Raw genomic sequence first — 16,647 nt, forward strand, 5'->3', positions numbered from 1 at the left:
AAGTTATAAAGCAGAATTACGTGAAGAAAAGAACACAAACGTAAAAATTTAAACATTTCTAAATGGCTTTAAAAGTTACTTCAGGTCAGTAAACACCATTATTAGCCAGCATATGAACATAATACAGGTTTTATGTTTGCACTTAGACAACTGCAGAAGGGGGACTTTCACGATGGCTGCACACTGAACAGGTTGATCTGAATTCTCCCAGGGTGAAAACAGACTATGAAAAAACGGGCCAGTGGAACTGTCAGTTTGGGTAAAATTCTGTTACTGGCTAGTAATTAAACTACGTGGATACCAGCAGAGAATTTTGGAGAGCATGAGGAAAAAATCAACCAGAAAAGCAGACAGTAATTTAGGCTGGAAGAATCTTGTATATGTTCAGCAAAAATCAACTTTCAGTTTTGGTACGTGGTTCATAGGTGTTTACTAGGCTAATGACCACAAGGGCGTTTTTAAGCCTAGCCATGCACCCCAAATCTCTGACGAGTTCTGACACCCTTCATACGCGTAAGCATGGGCCTGGGAGATGAACCATTTACAGGTTACCTCTTTGCATCAGAGACATGGGTGCCAAACCAGGGATGAATTTCTGGTTTCCCATCAAACTGTCCAGTTTGCATTTGAACTGGCTTACGGATGAACACTGCTTCAAATGGATGTGGAGCCTGTGCCACAGCTGGGGTAGTCTCTGGGCTACATACCTATCTCCCCAGCAGGTCTTCTTTATATCACAGGCAAGATTTAAGTCTTTAGAATGGGTAATTCTGGTGCTGTTTATTTTGTGGATATGCAGGAGGTCTATCAGAGTGGGGTCTGACAGTGCCCTGTTTGCCAGGAATAGATCTCCCCTCAAAAGCCTGTAGAAGACAGAATAGAAGGATAGGGCCTTGAGGCGGTCTAAAGAGGACATATTACTTATGACATATTCTTTTAGTGAGGAATGTACGTGGACGTTCCAGTTGTTGGATATGCCTAGTTAGGTACATACCAAAGGGGGTACTGTACTCAATGAAAGGTCTGATGAATGCCGAATACAGTGGAACAATGACTTCCTTGGACTTAGATGCCATACCTTTGCTTATAAGTTGCACAGTATAGAATGATTTCCTCACCACTGTGCACATGTGATGCTCAAAGGCTGGATTACTATCTGTGTGTGTCCCCAAGTCCCTGACTACTGCATCAACTTTAAGGGGTGCGTTGTCAATGATAGTGACCAGGGATGGATGACTTCCCAAAGGATACTATTATGCACTTCATGGCATTTAGTTTTAGTCCATTACTCTGACCCAGTTGTTTGCCTGTGTCAGGCCCTCCTGGAGAACATGTGTGTCAGTGTGAGATTCAATGACAGCTCCTAATTTGCAATCATCTGCAAATTTATTTAGCCAGAGGCCACTGACATTGGCCTTGACTTCTGAGAAGTAAATGCCAAAAAGGAGCAATCCAAGGACTGATCCCTGAGGGACTCCACCTGCAAAAGGCCTGTTTGTAGAGGTGGACTCCACAATTCTAACTTCATGGGTCCTTCCATATGACAGCTTACATTAGTTTTGAGGGATGAAGTACTGAAGGATTATATCCAGTCAAATAACAAAAGGCTAGAAAATAGAAACTTTAACTATCTTTTCAGATGAACTGATAAAACTGTAACAAATCAGAGGATGAAATGAAGAAAAGGCTGGCTGAGCACAAGGATTTTCAATAAAAGGTGTTTCAAAAACAGTAAAGTTAGAAGATAGAAAACATGAAATGTTCTTCTGTACATCAGAAATTAGAAGGAAAAAACTGCATACATTTTATACAAGTACAAATAATTTACTGGTGTTCCTGAGCAGGATTTGTTAATTAAGAGGGCACATTGTGTGTATGCTCTAAATATGCCCATTAGCAAGCAGCTAAAGCCTATAATAGAAGAAAATATGAAATCATACTAGCAGCTAACCCTGACACAACTCTGGCAGAAGGGGAAAACTGGGACAGTAGAATGTTTGTAGAAAATGATTCAATGTACACCAACCAGATGAGAAGCAAGTGTATCTCAGCAATTGTGGAGTGTTAAGAGGCAGGTGTAAATTCAAACTGGTGAATCCAGCTGTTGTGAAGTGTTTTTTCCTGAAGGATCAAACACATTTTTTGACGCAAAACAAGCTAAGGAAGAAATAAAAGTTAATCCAACAAAGAATAAGCCAACAAGCAGAAGGGGATTCTGCTTCTTATTCTAGCAATAACAAAGCCCATACAGAGTGTGCCAGTGAAACCCTTTTCATTTGACTAAAGGAAAATGTTTGAGGGACAGAAAAAGTACAGCAACTAACTAGAATCAGGAGTACCTTGGATGTGTACCAAAAATTGATTTTAGGAAATGCAAATTATGAGGAAGAATACAAGCAACACTAAAATTAACAAATAAAGGAAATACTACAAAGAATCAATACGTCTAGATAGAGGAATGGACATATGTAATATGGCTTTGCAAGAAAAAGTGGATGAGAAAATCTGGAACTTCACTGACTTATGTTAAGCTGGTGGATGAAGTGTAAAGCATATATACCACTTTATGTCAATAATGCTTAGGGTAACTCTGGACAAAATCTAAGTAAAACAGTTTTTGTTCTTAACATTTGTATACAAACATTTAATGATACAGCGCAAATCAGTTTTGTACAACGTGAAGTCACGGGTATTTTAAACCTGAAGCAGGGGGAGTCTTATTGCGGACTGCCTTGTACGTTATACATATTAAGTCAAGCAAGTACCTTTCATGCTTGTAAGAAAGGCATAACAGTAATAAGGTAAGGCTAAACAGAAGTAAGGTAAAATTTAATATAATTTTGTGATCTTGGGCTGGGTGTAAAATAGTAAATTTTATATGTAGAATTAAGAATTCTCGGTTTTATATGAGATGACTGTCTAGTTTAAAATCCTTGGTGAAAGCTGCAGACATTATTTTAGCAAAAAGGCTTAAAGATAAGACAAAAAGGGTGAAATGTACTGGAAATGTTAATTTTCTTGCATTTACAAAGTTAGTAGCTGTGTGTAAGAATTAAATTTGCAAAGACAATATTTCATGGAGCTGCAAAGTTACTAGCTTTTTCCCTCACGGCAGACTGATTTTACACGGACAGTCCTGTCTACACGTCCAAGCAATTAATCCTGACAGCTCTGAGCACACTTTACTGAGGAAAAATGTAGTAGTACAGTGTAATTAAGGTACAATGTTAAACAGTTCAGTGAATCAAGGTTTGAAACTGTGGAAAGTGATTAAGTTATACAAGCAGTTGCCTATCCAGCACCTTTAATACTTAAACTAAATTGTGCATTGTTATATTAGATGAATTTATTTAAATGGAGCCAGTGTACTTTTCCTAGAGCTACAAGTTAATAAATTCTATAAGCATGCAAAATGTTTTCTTCAAATCTGGTTAAGGAAGAGAAACAAAAAAAACAGAATCATTGTAAGTAGGAACACAGACATTAACTTGCACTTTAGCACTGACATTACTTCTAGATTAAGTAATCCTTGTGAGTGCAGCTGTCGATTTGGGGCAACTGCTCCTTATCTGGCGGGATAAACTTCATTTGCTGAAAATGTACACAATACTGTACATTTGAAAATGTACACAATACTGTACATTTGCTCTAATTTAAAAGGAGATGAGACTCAAAGTATTTTCAATGAAGCAAAGCCTTTAAAATATGACATGGGTTCAAATGGAAATAAGAATAGGCAACTGCACTAGAGATCACCCTGCCAACATTAATGTGTGCAAGCCAAAAGTTGGAAATACACAGTCAAAAGGACTGTCATGTACAGCTGGTGGGGAATAGCAACTTTCTGGCCTTAGGAAAAAATAAGTTATGTCCTTAGCATAATGTTCTATCTGTATTGTCGATATTCATTCATTTTTGATGAATGACTCTGTTCCGATACTCGGAACCAACTCGGCCGTTATATAACTCCTGTGCCAGTCAAAAAAAAAAAAACCTCTCGAGCCAAGACTCTACCCATAATGCCCCTCTCCAACACCTCAGATCAAGTTTGCAGCTAAGTATAGAAGGATAACAGAAGTTCTAAGTTGAAACCTCACCTCCTCCCAAAACAATGGCCCAAACCTCCAAAAGTCCTTGGGGGGGGGGGGCTGGAGGGTGGGATGCCACGAATGACTGAAGATTGACAACACAGATGCAATGTTATGATAAGAACATAACTTCTTTATCTGATGTTGTCAATCTTTACTCATTCTTGACGAATGGGACAGAGTCCCCAGTTACTGCAAATTCTGGATGGCCCAAAGGGAAGGATATTCCTGATTACCACAGAACCAAAAGATGCTCTTCCCCTGGAGGCCATATCCAATTTGTAATGAGTGATAAAGGTATGGGGAGTGGTCCATGCTGCAGCTGAACAAATTTCTTCCGTGGAAGTCTTACAATGGAAAACAGCTGAATTGGATACAGATCTGGTGGAATGCGCTTTAACTGGCACAGGCAATGTGAGGTTATGATGACTGTAAATGAAAGTAACACAATCCCTAAACCATTTTGATAAGGTAACTTTCGAGATTAGTTTACCCAAAGTTGAACCTGAAAAGGACACACAATTTATCTGATTTTCTAGATGATTTGGTTCTGTCCAGATAGAAACATAACTGTCTGTGAACGTCTAACAAATGTAAGCAATATTCACCTTTATTTGAACATTTGGAAAGAAGACTGGCAAATCTATAGTCTGGTTAATATTAGATTCTGAAACTACTTTAGTAGAAAAGAAGGATTGGTTCTTAACAAAACCCTATCCTTATGAAAAATCACATAATGATGTTTCACACACAAGGCCTGCAATTCAGAAACTCTCCTGGCACAAATAATGGCCACCAGAAAAAGTTTTCCATGACAGGAACCTAAGATCGCAAGTAGATGCTGGCTCAAATGGCTGAAGGACTAAGAATTGCAATACTAAGGTCAAATCCCATGGAGCTGTAGGATCCTTAAATGTGGGCTTTAGACGTAAAGCGCCTTTAAGAAAGGTTTTACATGCTCAATGGGAAAAAAGGGGATGATCATCAAACCCACTGTGGAAAGTGGAAATGGCTGCTAATTGGACTTTGATGGTGGAAGCAGAAGCTCCCAGTTCAAAAAGGGAAGCCAGAAATTCCCCAACACCTTGTCATCCGAGACTGAAAAGGGATCTAAACTATTCGTACAAGCCCAGATTGAAAATGTCTTGAATTTGCTAAGGTAGAATTTCCTGGTGGACAGTTTATGAGAAGCCAGAAGGATTTTTTGTACTGGGAAGGTAATTTCCTCTGCATGGTAATTAATGGAATTGGAGTTGGAGATACCAAGCTGTCAGCTTGAGATTGTGAAGGTTGGGATGCACCAGTGCCTCCAGGTAAGGCCACAGGTCTTGATCTGGGTCCATAATCCATGGACAGCAAATCAGGTGAGGCCAAAGGAAGTGGAACCAGACTTGATTGGGCCAATAAGGTGGTCACTACAGCAGTGGGCAGAGAAGAAGCGAACGTGCAGCCCCCATAGATTATCCTCTGACTTCATCTACCAGGATAAATCCTTCTTGCAGTGATTTGTTATTAATATCTGATAAGACATTGGCTGCATCAGTATTGACCATTGCGCAGCTAAGAGCCACTGAAGCTGCCTCATGTGATACCTTGCGAGGGACACTAAAGTTATGGTGGCTGCCATAGAACCCAGAGCTTGCAGAACAAGAAAAGCAGGAACCTTCCTTCTGGATATGATTAGTGGCACTTGCGACCTTAAGTTTTGTAGTCTGCGGAGAGATGCTACACAAGAAATCCTATTCAGGAGTGCTCCTATAAATTCTAGGTCGTGTGTTGGAGTTGATTTCTCTCTGTTGATCATAATTCTAATGCCTGAAAGATGTTCAATATGAAGTCTGTGGTTTGAAGCAGTAGATGCCTGACTGGGGCGGTGAGGAGCCAGTCGTCTAGGTATGGCAATACTTGGAATCTATGTAGCCTACAGTGAGCTGTTACTACTGCCATGCAATTGTTGACCACACTCTGGGGGCTGTGGTGAGATGAAAGGGCAGCACTCTAAATTGGAAATGACTGGCTCCTAGCAACAAGCGGATGAGCCTTCTGGAGTGTTTGTCCATCTTTATGTGATAATACTTGTCCTGAAGGCCTGTAGATCACATCCAATCGTTCTCTAGAAGGGGAAGCTTAGACTGGATCGTGACCATCAAGAATTTTGTTTGCTGAACTAAATTGTTCAGATGGCTGAGATGTAAAATTGGTCTCCAGTCCCCTGTCTTTTTTGGCACTAAAAATAATCTTGAGTAAAATCCAGATCCTCACTGGGCTGGTGGGACTTCTCGGATGACGCTTTTCTAACAGCTTCTGAACTTCTATGGCTGCTTGGTCCCTCTGACTGGGTGGAACATTGGGGACTCTTCTTGGGATCTTTGGAAAGAGAGTAAAGGGAATTTGGTAACCTTTGGTGATAATTCTCTGCACCCAATTATCTGAATCATCAGCAGCCAGGCTGAGTGATGCAGTACAAATTTTCCCCCAATTGCTTCCAGAGGTAAGCAATCGGGCCTCCATTCAGGAGTGCAGTTAGTGCTGCCTGGAAAAGGAATCTCTGGAGCCCTGATTTCGTGGAACTCCTCTGCCATGGGGAGGGCATCTTCCTCTTGAACTCCTCCTCTGCCCCAAGGGGAGTAATTCACCACATGTGTCTTGAAAGGGCCCCTTGGACTTTTTGAACCACATTTTTTTCCACTCCTCTGATTCCTAAAGTAGGATCACTTAGGAGTAGAGAAATGAATGCCCATGGCAGAAAGGGTCTTTTCCATCTTTTTCACACATGGCTACTGTCTCTCTGACTTTGGGACCAAACAAGGATAATCTGTCAACAGGAACATTGACGAAGGAAGACCGGAAAGGTTCCGGGAAGTCACACAAGTGCATCCAGGTGCGACGCCTTATAGCAACACCTGAACCCACTGCCCCAGTCATTCCTTTGGCTGCATCAGCGAGGAGCCGCATGGATGAGCTTGATATAAACTCCAGGGTGGCAAGTTGAGAGGCAACTTGATCCCACACCTTGTCAGACACAAGTCCGGCGAGGGTATCTGATAGCTCCTTTATTAGATCTCTTTGATGTCTAGTAAAGTGTCATGAAATTCAAGGACCTAAGAGCAAAGGTCGATGACACAAAGACCCACCTCCCTAACCTGTCCATCTGAGACTCAGGGTTAGGAGGGTGGACAGTGGAACTTTTCTCTGCAAGTTCCTTTTAGGTGGCCGCCACCACCACCATGGCATCTACTGCTAAACCCTTTCCTCAATGTGGTTGATTTTCTGGGGCTGATAAAATTTTGTCCAGCCTCCGGCCAATCGGCTCTATGGAATCACCAGCTTTCCACACCCGCTGTGCAATAAAGCTCGATAAGGCAGTCAGCGGGTGGGGTCACCCAGGAAGTAGATGGGTGAGCACCGAAAGCCTGCAAGAACACAGATTCCTGTGAGGATGGGTTTGTGGACTTCCAAGCACCCCTCTGTTTTAAGATTTCCAGGATATCTCCAAATGAGACATCTTCAGGAGGTGATCAGGGGGAACCTTCCCATTCATCGTAGTCTATGTCTTCCATGACAGATTCTTCTGGAAAATCTAGATGCTTCCTCTTGCAAGTCTTTTTATGGGGTGGTTCCTCAGTGGGGATCTCTAAGGAAGACTCTGAAGAGGAGGGGTCCTGAACAGGGAAATCTTGCCGTTTTGCTGTCCCGACACACATTAAAAAGAAAAAGGGAAAGCATTATCAGGATAGTGCGACTTGGGACTCACAAATGCAACATACAAGTAAGTTGAATTATCTCTGAACCTAACTACAGTTTACAGCTGGATAACCAGAGCTGTTTTTCAGTAGCTTTTTACTAGAAAATGTCTAAAAGTTTCAGACAGATTATAATTTCAAGTCTCCATCAATAGACCTACATGGCTATTAGGATGTATGTAAATTTTATATCTAAATAGTTTCTCGAACAGAGAAGTTTTTTGTCACTGGAATTTCAAATAGGATCCTCCAATGTAGACTCATACAATAAAGTATATCACATTAAGATGATGTTAAGTTATTCATCTTTGTAACAGGATCACCAGCTAAGTGCATTTTGTAGCTGAAGGTCATGATATTCTGAGAAATTTACTAGAATATTTCAGAGATATGGTCCTGTACTGCTATACATCACCAGTAGTTCTGTATAGATATTACAGTAGAGAATCAATTATCCGAATGTCGATTAGCAGAACCAGCCTTCCAAAGTTTTCGAGTAGGAAAATTCATAAACTCTGAATATGTAAACATTATACGTATTTGCTTGCGCATGTTTTTTTGAGCTTGTAGCCAGCTCATGTGTGAAAAATATTCTTTATTGTCCATTGGAATCGCAGAATGGTTGAAAAGTGTATTCCTGCGTGCAGAAAAAAACAAGATTTTAGATGATTTTTTTTTTTTTTTATTCGGTTCAATTATGTCGATTATCTGAACAATTTGATTATCCAAACTACCTTAGATCCCAATTAGTTTGGATAATCGACACTCTACTGTACGTTTTTCACGTCACATGGTTCACATCAAACATGCAAATTTCACATCTGTTTCAGCGTGGCAAGGCTGATAAACTGAATCATATTACAGTAAGCTCTCAGTTCACTGGCACCCATGCGGATTGGTAGATGCTGAATAACTGTAGTTTCTGGTTGCTTGAGAATTACTATTAAAATAGGCCTGACTAATACTGTACCTTATATTATTTGTTTGGTTTGACTTGTTCTTAGGTTGGGGAAAGAGGGAATTTACTCCTATCTTCCTTTTTAAAACAAAAACATAAGGTATGTTTTTGCGGGGGTGGGGGGAGGGGGGACAGTAAGTGCAACACATGAAAATTGTACTGTATTTCTTCAATTTTTTTTCTGGTTGTTTCAGTTCCTGTTAAGAGTTTACTGTAATGCATTTTTACAAAATGAGAACCAAAAGGTACTCTATTTCAAAAAGTGTTCTATTATTTTAAACTTAACTGAGGTGAAATTAATACATATATTTCGGATTCTGCTGCTTTCCTAAACTGCTAAATAGGTCATACAACCTGCTTTAAGACAGATCAACCACTTGTTGCCTGAAAATTTCATAATACTTTCATAGCAGAAATGCTGACATTTGAAGGCAGATTGAAATTTAGGGCAGTAAATAATAAAGAAAAACTATCAAAAAGACAAAAATGGCTATGACTACACACAATGTAAAATTGTTTTTCAGAATTAATATTAACAAAAACAAACAAAAAATATTTCATTAAAATTCAAGATGCAGCTGCTTCACTGCCTCCGAGAGTGAGGGTTGAGGCCAACCAAGGGTGCTTTACCTTAGTCACATTTCCTGACAATCATATCAAGCCATTCTGAATACAAACTGCACAGAAAAAAACAGCCATACAAGAGTCTTCACTGTGTGATACTTTAAAGATCCCATAATGGATGCACATAGGATATATGGAAATAACCCCTTTAACAACATACAAAAGTTATGTACTTACCATAACTTTAGATGTGTTGTTATATTCTGTCCATTCCTCAACATACGAGTCTCGGATCAGACACTGCATCAGTTTTGGCCACTTCAAAGCTTAGGATCTGGTGTTCAGGCTCCTCCTCTAACCCACAATATTCCTGCATCACAGGAGCTACCTCAGATAGTGTCTCCCCCACCTATAAACAACCTGACCAATATCTTAACCAGTGAAGGAAATGGAGAAAGAGAAAATTAGGGGGAAAACTGGCTAAACTCCAATATCCAAGGCAAAGTCAGTCAGACTTGTTACAGGTGACATTTACAAATGAGAAAAATATCATCAGAGTAAAACACCTACACAGGATGAGGGACAGAGGGAGGGTAGTAGCGAAATGGAGTGAATGCGATTACACAGATCTAACATTATGTTAAGTACATAACTTTATCTATGTTATCTTTCAGTCCATTCCTCTACATATGGGGTAGAGCCCCAGCTATTTGAATACTTGGGTGGCCTCAGAGAAGGACATTCCTGAGTACAGCTGAGCTTGAGAAATGAGTGTGTGTACTTTTGACCAAGTTGCTGCAGCACAAATATTATCTATAGGGACACTGGAAAAAAAGGCTATGGATGAGACCCCTAATCAATCTGAATGAGCTTTGGGTTTTGAAGCCAAGGTCAGACCTTTTTATTGATATACAAATGATATACATTGAGTCAGCCATCTAGACAAGGAGACCTTTGATACTGCTTTCCCCAATTTAGTTTTTACAAATTAAATGAACAGTTGCTCAGATTTTCGGACAGAGGCAGTTTGATGTAAATAAAAACACAATTGGCAATGAAAATCCAGCAAGTGCAAGGTGTATTCATTCTTGTTGGAAAAATTTAGAAATTATATTGGCAAATGTATGGTCTGATTGATGGAGGATTCTGATGCCACCTTAGGGAAAAAAGATTGATTAGTCCTCAAACAGACAGGTGTCTAAGAAAAAAATAAGTAAGGAGGTGTTGAAGAATGTGCCTGCAACTCAGAAATCTTTTCTGCAGATGTTATAGACATCAACATTTTTTTCCATGAAAAAGACTTCAAATCCAGCAGCAGATTTTAAATGGGGTCTTGTCAAGGACTTTAAGACAAATGTATTATCCCAAGGCAGACCTGGATCTCTGAAAGGGGGACTTAGTAGGAAGGTACCTCAAAGAAAGGCTTTAGATAACCTGAGAGAAGCTACAGGGGTGTGCCCCCACCTCATGTGAAAGGCAGAAATTGTTGCCAGTTGTACCTTAACAGTAGAGTAACTTGCTCCCCCTGAAAAAGATGAACCAGATAATCCAAAATCGCAGGAAGGGGAGCTGAAAAGGGGTCAAGGTCTTTTTCTGACACCTAAATAGAAAATCTTTTACATTTACTTTTGTAGTCTTTCTAGTAGGAAGTTTATGAGATGAAGACAACATGTGAACAATGAAAAGGGAAGCCTGGACTGTTGAACTATCACTGGAATTGGAGAAACCACACGGTCAGTTTGAGTGTCCATTTGACTGGATGAGGCTTGCTGGGCGGGTGAGATATCAGATCTGGGTCTCAGCCCAAGGTGGGTCAATCAGATGAGGCCAGATAAAAGGAAACTACACCTGTTGTGGCCAATTAGAAACTATGAGGATGACAGAAACCTATATTCCCCCATGGCTTTCTGCAGAAACTTTGGGATGAAGGGAAAAGGAGGAAAGATGTAAAGTCATCCCAGGGGACATGAGTGCACCAGAGCATCGCTGGCTGATTCCCCCTTGCAGGGATCAGAGCAAAGAACTTTCTGCGTTTGGTGTTCACGGGAGGGGCAAAGAGGTCACAACAAAGACGTCCCCAATGGCTGAAAATTTGCCCTGCTACAGCAGGACTGAGGGTCATTCGTGAGGGAGTAGAATGACCTGTTCAACCTAACTGACGCGCACACACAAAAAAAAAGGAGTTATGTCTTAACATTACGTTCCATCTGTGTTGTCGATCTTCACTTATCCTTGACTTTGGGGTCTGTTCTCCATATTGGAACCAACTCAGTTGTTATTCCAGCTCGCACCCTCCAAACTCTCAAGCTAAGCTTTACCCATAATGCTCTTCACAGGATTACCTCAGATCGAGTTTGCATAAAATAGTGACAGACAGTAAGTAACAAGACCAGAGACCATATCTGTATTCCTAAAAGGGAAAGCCAATCTTTTGGGAAAAATCCATTCCACCAAGAAGCTGAAGGGCAGGGGGAAGGAGGGTGGGGATGTCAAGGATAAGTGAAGATAGACAACACAGATGGAATGTTATGTAAAACATAATGTGTACCTGATGTCCGTCTTCATTTAATCCCTGATTATGGGACAGAGTCCCCAAGAAGCTAAATCCTGGGAGGTCTCACAGAAGAATATTCCTGAGCACCTTCGAAAGAAATGACACTCGTTCCCTAAGGAGCTTATCCAGCTTGTAACGAGTAACAAAGGTACGAGGAGATGCTCAAATAGCTGCTGCATATATACCCATCAATTGAAGACCTAGAATGAAAGACTGCAGAAGCAGCTAATGCCCTTGTTGAGTGTACAGTGACAGGTTCTGGTAGTTGCACTTTCTTTTTATTATAAAAGATAGTTATAGTGTTTAAACCACTTACACAAGAATAACTTTAGAAGCAGGCTTTCCCATAGCAGCAGAAGAGAAAAAAACAAACTAGTCTGATTTTCTGATTTCCTTTGTTCTGTGAAGATAAAAACACAATTCTCTATGCACATCTAGTAAATGTAGACAATACTCACCCATTTGAAAAGTTGGGGTAGAAAACTGGAAGTTGAATAGTCTGCTTGTTACTGGTTTTGGACACTATCTTTAGTAGAAAGGAAGGACTTGTTCGCAAGGAAACTCTGTCTTTATGGAAAATAAGATATGGAGGTTTGCAAGATTAGGCTTGTAGCTCCGATATCCTCCTTGTGGAAGGAAGAGCTATCAGCAATAATGTTTTCCAGGATAAAAACTTCAGATCGCAAGTTGCAGAAGGTTCAAACGAGGGAATAATTACAGAGTGAAGTACCAGATTCAAGTCCCAAGGTGAAGAATGGTCTTTGTATGGGGGGTCTGAAGATCAAAGTTCCTTTTAGAAAGGCGTTACAAAGTCTGAGGGACATTAAAGTTGCGTCATTCAAACCACTATGAAAATATGAGATTGCAGCTAGATGCACTCGTATGTTTGAGGCAGATGATCCTGCTTAAAAAAGCAATGTTAAAAACTCCAGGACCTTATCAATTGACGCTGAAAAAAGATCAAGATTAGTCTCTGAAGCCCATTTTGAAAAATTTTGACATGAAGTACAACTTTCTAGTCGAAGGTTTGTGGGAGGCTAGAACAATTCTTTGAACTGGGGAAATGATATTAGAATTCCTGGCAATCATTCGAACTGGAGAAACCACACAGTGAGCTTGAGATTATGAAGATTTAGATGAACTAGTCTGCCCAGATGGGAGAAAATGTCTGGATATGGGTCCAGTGTCTAAAGTTTCTGAATTAGATGATGCCAAAGGAAAGGAAACCACACCTGACGAGGCCAAAATGGGGTAATGAGAATTATTTTGTTCTTGGATCTGCTGGCTTTCTTTAGAAACCGGGTATGAGAGGAAATGGCAGAAAGGCATACAATAGATTGGGGGGGGGGGGGGGCAACAGTGAAGGACAGCATTTCTTAGTGACTCCCCCACAGGGGGAATTAGGACAAAGTAGCTGCTGCACTTGTTATTTAGGGCAGATGCAGAGAGATTGCAGCAGGGTTGGCCCCTGTGATGGAATACCTTTTCTGCTACCAGGGGATTGAGACCGCACTCGTGAGGCATAAGGATGGCCCTGCTCAATCTGTCTGCAATCATGCGAGAGCATCCCGGAATATGTGCTGCAATTAGAAATTGGTCAGATGAAACTGCCCATTGCCATATTCTGACTGCTTTTCGACAAGGAGCGCAAGATCCGGTTCCCCAATGCTTGGTGATGTACCAGACTACTGACATGTCTGTTTGAACTGCAATCGTTCCCAAGGGGAGGATTTTTTTGGAATGCCTGCAAAACTAAGAGCACTGCCCTCATCTCTAGAACACTGATGTGCAAATTGGCCTCTAGCTGGGACTAAGTGCCTTGGACTGGCTTTCCCAGATAATGGCCTCCACCCTATCTGAAATGCATCCGTGGTCACTATGGCCTGGGGTTGAAGAGGGACAAAGGGTCTGCTGACAAAATTTGGTTGGAGTGAAGCCACCAACGCAGGTCTCTCATGCACAAATTGGTGATTAACACCAGATGGAACATTGGCTGATTCAGTAACGACCACTGACGCCAAGAGCAATTGAAGAATCCGCATGTGATTATCTCGCAAGAAGAACTAAAGTGATGGAGGCTGCCACTGATCCTAGAGTTTGTAGCAATACTCTTGAAGTCACCTTTTTGCTGCGAATAATTTGACTGACTTGGAATCTTCTTTGAAGTCTTTCTGGGGGGAAGAGACGTGATGTGGGGGTTTGTGTTTAGCATCGCTCCAATGAATTCCAATTGTTGCTGGCTCTAGATGGAATTTTTCGTAATTTATAGCGATTCCCAACGAGTTTGAAGAACCTATTCTCGTCTCTAAAGTAGATGCCTGGTGTGAGCGGTGAGAAGCCAGTCATCCAGGTACAGAAACACACAGAATCCTTGCAGTCTGAAATGAGCTGCTACCACTGCCATGCATTTGAACACCCATGGGGCTGTGGTGAGACAAAACAGCAGGGCACTGAACTGATGACTGGCTCCAAGATGGAAGCGCAGGAATTTGTTGTCTCGCTTGTCCATTTTTATATGGTAATATGCATCCTGAAGATCTACTGAGCAAATTCAATCTTCTTTTTCCAAGAACAGAAGTATAGACTGAATGTTGACCATCCAGAACTTAGTTTACTGAACTGATTTGTTCAACTGAGATCCAAAATCGATCTCCAATCCAGTTTTCTTTGGCACTAAAAAGAATCTAGAGTAAACTCCAGATCCTATCTGGTCTGGTGGGACTGCTTGGATGACTTTTGTTTAGCAATTTTTGAACAGACTGCTGCATCATCCCTTTGACTTGGTGGAACATCTGGGATTTTCTTCAATTTTCTGGGTTTGTCTGAGAAAGGGATATTGTAACCTCTGGATATGATCCTCTGCACCCAATTGTCTGCTGTTATTATGAGCCAGGCAGGGAGGTGAAGGGATAGTAGTCCCCAGACTGCCTGCAGAGGATGGCAATCGGGTCTCCTTTCAGGAGCGCTGATAAGAGTTACCAGGGAAAGAATCCTTGGAACCCTGATTATGCAGGCCAACTCTGCCTTGTGCACAGCGTCTTCCATTACTACTCTACCTCTGCCCACAGGGAGATCGTTGCCATGTGAGGCCTGGAAAGGTCCTTAGAACTTTTTGAACCGTAGCCTCCGACTTCTTTGGTTCGTGGAGTAAGACCCATTGAGGAGTGGAAAAGCATATGCCCAAGGCAGAAAGGGACTTTCCATCTTTCTCACTTTTGTCCAGGGTGTCTAACTTTGGGGCCAAAAAGGGATGTTCCGTCAAATGGAGCACTGATGAAAGAAGACTTGAATGGCTCGGCAAGTTCACATAAGTGCATCCAGGCATATCTCCTAAGAGCTACGCCTGAACCTGTTGCCCTCGTCGTCCCTTCGGCTGCATGCACAATAAGCCTCATGGAGGAGTAGGAAACAGAATCCAGAGTTGCCAGCTGAGAAGTTACCTTTTCTCTAACCCCTTCAGCTACTGCTCCTGTCAGATTATTTGATAGTTCTTTTATCAGATCTCATTGAAGTCTCGTGAAATGTGCCACTTAATTCAAGGACCTTAGTGCGAAGACTGACGAAACGTATATGCACTTCCTGAATCTATTCACCATCCTAGACTCTTTATTAGGAGGATGGATAGTAGGACTTTCATCAGCAAGTTCCTTTTTGGTGGCTGCCACTATCACCATGGCATCTACTGGTATTCCTTACCCAATGTTGCTGATCCTAAGCAGCTGACAAAATACAGACTTGGTCTCTTTGGGATTGGCTCAACAGAATCAGGTATCTTCCAAGCCCACTGTGCAATCAATTTAATCAGATCGTCAGCGAGCGGAGAGATCCAGGAGGTAGAAGGTTTGGGACGGAAAGCCTCAGGATATACCGATTCCTCTGAGGAAGGCCAAAGGGAAGTCCAGCCAATCCTCTGTTTCAGATCTCTAGAATGTCTCCGAAGGAGACATCCTCCAGGGGTGACCTTGGGGAACCTTCCCCTTCATCGAAAGCGGTATCTTCAGTGAAAGACTCTTCAGGGGAGTTTAAGTGCTTCCTCTTGCACTTCTTCAGGAGTACCTTCTCGTTGGGATGGGCCAGAGAGGTATCTGAAGAGGACATGACCATTATGGTAGGATCCTGAGGGTTCAGTGCCCGCTGTCCTAGGATAGAGGCTGGAAGAAGCTCCGGGTGAGAAGGGTGGGGCTGTTGGTCCAACAAAAGTGGTGTTGACTGAATGACCACAGTGGACAATGCCCTCTCCATGGCTTGGAAGGCAGACCCCCCTGTAGAGGAATGGGTGCCGAGAACCGAAACAGACTCCTTTGGAACAGTGGTCCTACCCCTCACGGAAGAGGCCGCCTCCAAAGCCGAAGTCAGTGTCGAGCTAACGTGTGCAGCCGCTCTGAGGGGCATAGACAGCTCTGACCACACCAGAGTGGAACCATGCCCCCCTGAACCGGCAACAAAGTTATGACCCTGGGAGGTCTCTGGTTCCAACAATGAAGAACTCAACGCCTCGCCAGTACAGTGTGCCCGGCCAAACCATGAATCAATAAAGCACCAGAGGCCAGCATGTGCAGCTAATAAATCTTTTATTGAAAAGTAACTATTAATTAGGCATGAAATGCCACAAAACACATTATAATCAGTTCAAACCGGTTTCGTCTATTCAGACTTCCTCAGTGAAAAAAGCATTTGTCATGCACAAAAATCTCATGAATATTTATACATACCACCAACCAATTGAGAAATGGTATAGTC

At 41.8% G+C, this 16,647-nt stretch overlaps 2 protein-coding genes across 3 annotated transcripts in view; one reads left to right on the plus strand and one right to left on the minus strand.

Moving 5' to 3' along the window:
- Positions 1-16,647, minus strand: part of NIPBL (NIPBL cohesin loading factor) — a 4,951,262-nt gene that overhangs the window by 1,367,909 nt on the left and 3,566,706 nt on the right. The gene's annotated exons all lie outside the window — the stretch shown is intronic.
- Positions 1-16,647, plus strand: part of IST1 (IST1 factor associated with ESCRT-III) — a 1,439,276-nt gene that overhangs the window by 686,420 nt on the left and 736,209 nt on the right. The window lies entirely within an intron of this gene.

Source organism: Protopterus annectens, chromosome 1.part0 (assembly GCF_019279795.1).
Source record: "Protopterus annectens isolate FY-2018-M chromosome 1.part0, PAN1.0, whole genome shotgun sequence".
NCBI classification, from domain to species: Eukaryota; Metazoa; Chordata; order Ceratodontiformes; family Protopteridae; genus Protopterus; species Protopterus annectens.